Raw genomic sequence first — 6395 nt, forward strand, 5'->3', positions numbered from 1 at the left:
TTTCTGAATTCTATGCATAGTCGAGACTTGCATGTGGTGAAATTTGTACCAGATGGCTATTTGAATCTGGTAATCTGATCATCATGTCTTTAACAGCTTTCCACTCTGCCCTACTTATCCTGTCTGGATTCTTTTATAGCTTCTGAGTCCAAACAAGCTCCTGACCTTGCTAACTGTAGCCCAACACCAGGAAATTTCTGACCATCTAAAACTCAAGGTCTAATCTTAAGACTGTGTAATGAAATCAATGACAATAAATTCCAAGTTGAGCTCAGTACAACAGGACTTGGCCATTTCTAATGGTTACATCAAGGAAAATCTGTACATGAAATAGAAGGAAGAAATAAGCTACTCTGAATGTGTTCAGCCCTGTCCCCTGCTCTAATTTGATTTGTTTTATATATGTGTATATGTATACATATGTGATATACATGCATATATATTTAAAATATACACATATATATACATGTCAAAATGTACATATAATACATATATAAAAACATTTAATACTTGCAAATTTTACTTCATATATGTAAGTGTGTACATAGACATATACCTGTATATTTTATATATATGTGTGTGTGTGAGTGTGTGTGTGTATATATATGTATATATATATGCACTGCTTTGCCAGATAGCTCTTTTGGCAGGGGGTAGATACTGGGGACTGAATCTAGGGATACTTTACCACTGCGCTACATCCTCAGCCCTTTTAAATTTCTTACTTTAAGACAGGTTCTCACTAAGTTGCCGAGAGTCTTGCTAAATTGCTGTGCAATTCTTGAACTTGCATTTCTCCTGCCTCCATCTCCCAAGTCACTGGGATGACAGGTGTGTGTCACCATGCCTGGCTGCCAGATAGCTCTTATGAACAGGAAGTGAACTGTTGCTGTCAGACACTGACCAAGGAAACTGAAATGTAATGATGTTGTTTTATTTAGAGTCTTTCTGTTTTTGAAGCAAAGCAACATACCATTTCCCTGGTCTCTTTCGTCCATTTCCTCCTCTCCATTGCTCCTCTCCGTTTTTCTCCCTGAACACTCTGTCAAACAGTTTATATACCAGAGCTTACACTTCTCCACAGGAATCAGGAAAGACTTGGAGGATTTTTATGTAAGGAGAGACAGGCTTTGCAATTCCTTGGGAAATATGGGTCCAGCCCAGACAGAAATCGATCATACTTGAAGCTTGAAACAAGTGTCTCTAAAGTAATAAGAAAAGAAAAACAAACAAAATCAAAATAATAATAATTCATGAAGTTCTACTTTTTCAGCAACTTCCAGCATTTTCCCACCTTTTCATGCTTTGGATAATATGCACAACTGAAAACATGTTCAGAGAGAAGGGTGTTTCATCCCAAAAGAAAAGGGGGACAGTAAAACAACCATGTCCCTGAATGCCTCCTGGCTGTTCCCAAATGACTTTACCAAGTTAAGAGAACAATGAGAGCAAGTCTGGGCCTGAATGCCCAGATACATATTATCTTGAAGGACACTGGCTTTCTCTTATGCACACTGGGGACTCAGGCAAGATAGTGTTATCCATAGAAAGCAACTTTCTTGCATCTGTGCCAGGACAGCTGCTCCTTGGGATGCTGGTCATACAAGCAAACTGAGCCAGCTAATGTCGATGATGTCATTGCTTCTGCAGCCTAATATACAAAACTCCTCTTCTATTGGGGACAGTCTGGAAGTGAGGACACTGTGAAAAGGATACCTGTCACTCATTCCGCCAGCCATCATGGATCAAAGGACCTTGGATGGAGGTGCCACCTGGTGAGGCACCTGGAGGGAAGAACATGCTCTCTGCTCAGTTTGTCACTACTGAACTCATCTTGGAGCAGTTACTGATCTCTTGTAAATTTTTCCCAACAAATCATACATCTCACAAACTGCCTCCAGGCACTTCTTTTGACCTCTCCAAAACTGGTCTGGAAAAAGGAGTTGTGGACGTGAAAAAGGGAAAGCAGCACGTGTGTTACAGCCAAAAAGACATAGTGAAAGAAAAGGGAATGCTTATTCAACATCAGAAATTTACCTTCTACTTTCTACACCCCTACCTTCAAAAAAGCAAACTAAATATATAGGCAAAGTCACACGTAAAAATCAGTACTTTCTAAAATGTGGTATATATACGCAAGGGACTATTACTCAGCCATAAATAAGAATGAAATTATGGCATTTGCTAGAAAATGGTTGGAATTGGACACTATCATGCTAAGTAAAATAAGACAATCCCAAAAAACCTAATACACAATTAGGGGGTGGGAGAAGAATAGAAGTCCATTGGGTTAGACAAAGGGGAATGAAGGGAAGGGAGAGGGGACAGGAATAGGAAAGACAGAATGAATTGGACATAACTTTTCTTTGCTCATAAATGAATACATAAATGAATACATAACCAGTGTAAGTCCACATCATGTACAACCATGAGAATGGGAAGTTATATTCCATGTATGTATAACATGCCAAAATGCACTCAACTGGTCATATATATCCAAGAAGAATAAAAAATAAAATACAATATTGTTTAGACATCTTTGAAAATGTCAAAAGGAACCACACAATTTTGTATAATTAGAAGCTCAAACAATATGTTTAAATGACAAAAAAAGCAGCACTTTCTGAAATTTATTAACTTCTAGGTAGGACTGACTGCTTGAAAGTATTTAGGTTTCTTTAATACTAATGAAATCTTTTAACTGAAACCCTGGAGGGAACCAAAAGTGTGCAAAGGGCTTCTCTTCTGCATCTGCATCTCTGTCCCCTCCAGCAACAGGGTTGCTGAGCAATCCCAGTTCACGTTTCTGCTGGTGTTCCTGATCACCCTGGATGTCAAAGTTTTAGAAACTCCAAGTTACAGCTACAAACAAGTGCATGTGCTCCTGTGGCAAAGCCCATCTTTAAGTCAACTGTTTCTTCTTTTGTCCTCTTTGAGGACAAAAATAAAGGTTGAGGTATACCTTTTAATTCTTACTTGAAATATTTATTGAGATTCACCTGTAGTTTTAAAAATTAACACAGGGAGGTCCTGCGTCCTCTTCATCCAGTCCCCTGACATTGCAACATTTTAGGAAACTAATAGCACACCTTCCCATTCCAGATGTTTCCACTGATACAGTTCCCTGTTTTCACTCCTACGAGCAGAGGCATATTTGGTTCTATACTATTTTAGCACCTGTGTGAGTGAGTGCCTATACCATCCTAACCAGAACAGATCCAGCATCACCAGGATCCCTCCTGTTGTCCCCCCCTCCTTTTTTTTTTTTCTTCCGGTGCTGAGGATTGAACCCAGGGCTTTGTGCACGCAAGGCAAGCACTCTACCAGCTGAGCTATATCCCCAGCACCCTGTTGCCCTTTTACAGCCACAATCACCTCTCTCCTGCCCACGTTCCCCTTCTGCAACCCATGGTAACCATTAATTTATTCTCCATTTCTAACATTTTGCCATTTCAAAATATAAATGGAATCGTACAATATACAACATTTTGGAATTAGCTTTTTAAAAATTTCAGCATGCTGGGGTGGTGGCGGGGGAGTAGCTCAGTGGTAGAGTTCTTGGCTAGCATGCACGAGGCCCTATGTTTGATTGCCAGCACCACAAAAGAAAGAACAAGTCACTGGTCCCTGGCTGTGCACAACTCTGGACAGGAGGGCCATCCCCTGGTGAGACTATCAGGATTTTGACAAAATCCTATCCCATGTTTGAGGTTTATTTTGGGTACTACCCACCAGGTTAGGAAAAAGACCGACTGTGTGGGGAGCTGAGTATAAGCTGCTCTGAGGTATCTAAGAGGCAAGAGCACGAGCTGTCCCACACCATCTCACAACACCTGGGGCATCAGTCACCACCACCCAGGCTGAGAGTGGGCAGTTTAACACTGGCTTCCTGACTCTTTGTCTCCCTGCCACGGATGTCTGATAGTTACAATCTGAATTAAATCTGAAAAAAATAAAATGTTTAGAGTCACAGACACAGGAGCTAGCTGGCGTGGGTTTAAACACTACCTTTGGTACTTACAGGCTGTGTTATCTTTACTAAGTTTCTTACGCTCTCTGCATCTCGATTTTATGATCTACAAAATAAGACTAATGATAGGACCTATTAAATAAGATTGTTGTGAGGATGATGTTAGTTAATATACAATAAAACACTTAGAACAGTACCTGGCATGAGTAAGGCCTAATACCATCATCATCTTCTTCATCATCATTATTATTACTGAGCTTCATTTGACAAGTTTTAAATTCCAATATTGATATAAGGAAAGGCTTCATTAAGGTAATTCTGTAAAAGAATAGAGGAGATTTCAAAATATATTATATACAATAATTATTGTGCTGTTCATCCAGGAAAATAGAGAGCTAAGGAAGTTGTACATGCATATATAGGATTTTAGTATATGACCGAATTGATATTTAAAATTAGTGGGAAAAGGAAAGACTACCAGTAATTATTGTTGGTATAATTGATGAGTCATTTGGAAATTATCACATTAAATTTAATTACATCAAAAAATTAATTGCATATAGCAACCATCATAGCAAAGTTAAAAGATGAGCAGCCTTCCGGTTCAAGGTATTAGTTGACCATTTTTATTCTTCCTTCTCAAGGCTCCACTAAAATGATGGTGAAATTATAAACAAATGTATGATCTCACAAGAGCAGAGAGATCAGAAGAAAAGGTATCAGGATGAGAGGTTTCCATGCCTCCTCGGGTGAAGTACAGGAAATGGATGACTGGAACACTTAGCTGAGTGGGAGAATTTGTAGCTGAAATCCAGAGGGCTTCATTGAAGAGTAAGGACCCAACCTGCTTTAGCAACCTGGAGACACTGGCTGTGACCAATGTCTCTGAGGACAGTGGGATTGTCTTAACCCCAGACTCCTTCCTTTCCTCCTATACACTATGCCAAGTATCTGGAATCCAACCTGTAAGCACAAGACCAGAAGCTTCATCTTCAGAGAGGGACTGAGCAGTCTAGGAGGAAACCCCTACATACTGACATCTGAGGGTCCTCAAGTGAAATGTCTCGTGTTCTCACTTATTGTTAGCAGCTGGCAAACAAATCAGGTCCATGCCACCAGAGCTTACAGTCTACATCATATGGGCTCCTCTTGAATACAAACAATAAAACAAGGAATGTCGCCCATTTTAGAAAATGCTCCAATGTGCAGAAATTCTAATAAGTTAATAGGAAAAGTAAACACAAAATAAAGGAGAGAATTAATACACTAGAAAGACATTTTTTTAAATCTGCTTTTTATAAGCTTAAAGAGATACTAGGCAATATTACACTCATGTATAATAACAGGCTACTATGAAGAAGGAACAAGAGAGCAGGTGCAGAGGCACACACCTGTAATCCTAGTGACTCAGGAGCCTGAGAAAGGACAATCACAAGTTTGAGGTCAGCTTGGACAACTTAGTGAGCCCTTGTCTTAAAATTTAAAAAATAAAATAAAATAAAACAAACTGGGGATGTAGCTCAGTGGTAGAGCACCCCAGGTTCAATCCCCAGTACCAAAGAGGGGGAAAAGAATAGAATAAGAAAGAGAAATTTGAAAAAATATGATATACAAAATAAACAAAATGAAACATTCAATGAAGATACAGAAATTTCTCCAAAAAGTAAATAAAAAAAAAAAGAGAGAGAAAGTATAGAATAGCTAAGAGACATACAGCATTAATGCAGAAGCTTCAATATTTGACTGAGGAAATTTTAAAATGAGAGAACAGAGAAAAAAGGAAGTAGGTAAGTAGGTAGGTAAATAAGTAGAGTGATAGATGAATAGATATCTACAGAATGAATGGCTCTATCCAGAAAAAAAGGATATAAATATCCAGACTGAAAGAATCTACTGAGTAGCTAATGTAACAAGTGATAAAATGGCCTCACCTTCATGAAAATTCCAAGATATATGGTGAAAGTTCAGAACATAAGGTATAAAAAGAAGATCCTAAGTCCAGAAGATCCTAAGTCCAGAAAGAATAGATCTCGAGTATCGGGAAAACATCAGATTTCTCAGCAGGTAGTGTGGATCTAGAAGAAAATGGAGCAATGTTTCCAAAGTACAGAGATAAAAAGATTTTTAAACTATAAAAACAACCATCAAAATTGGGTGGAAGCCAGGCATGGTGGTACATGCCTGTAATCCCAACAGCTCGGGAGGCTGAGGCAGGAGGATCTCAAGTTCAAAGCCAGCTTTAGCAAAAGCAAGGTGCTAAGCAACTCAGTGAAACCCAGTCTCTAAATAAAATACAAAATAGGGCTGGGGATATGGCTCAGTGAGTGCCCCCGAGTTCAATCACAAATGCCTAAACAAAATAAAACAAAACTGGGTGTAAGTTAAAAATAACACCATTATTTTACACCTGCAAAATTTACTTCAC

General features: G+C 38.9%; 1 long non-coding RNA gene across 1 annotated transcript; it reads right to left on the bottom strand.

The window, feature by feature from the left end:
- Positions 1-926: 926 nt before the first annotated feature.
- On the bottom strand, positions 927-4255 carry LOC306668506. The gene is made up of 3 exons (XR_013765884.1): positions 4168-4255; positions 1717-1930; positions 927-1203 (listed from the first exon to the last, which is right to left on the bottom strand). It is a non-coding gene; the product is annotated as an uncharacterized lncRNA (long non-coding RNA).
- Positions 4256-6395: the final 2140 nt, after the last annotated feature.

The sequence above is a fragment of the Sciurus vulgaris genome (assembly GCF_902686455.1).
Source record: "Sciurus vulgaris genome assembly, chromosome: 8".
Taxonomy (NCBI): Eukaryota; Metazoa; Chordata; class Mammalia; order Rodentia; family Sciuridae; genus Sciurus; species Sciurus vulgaris.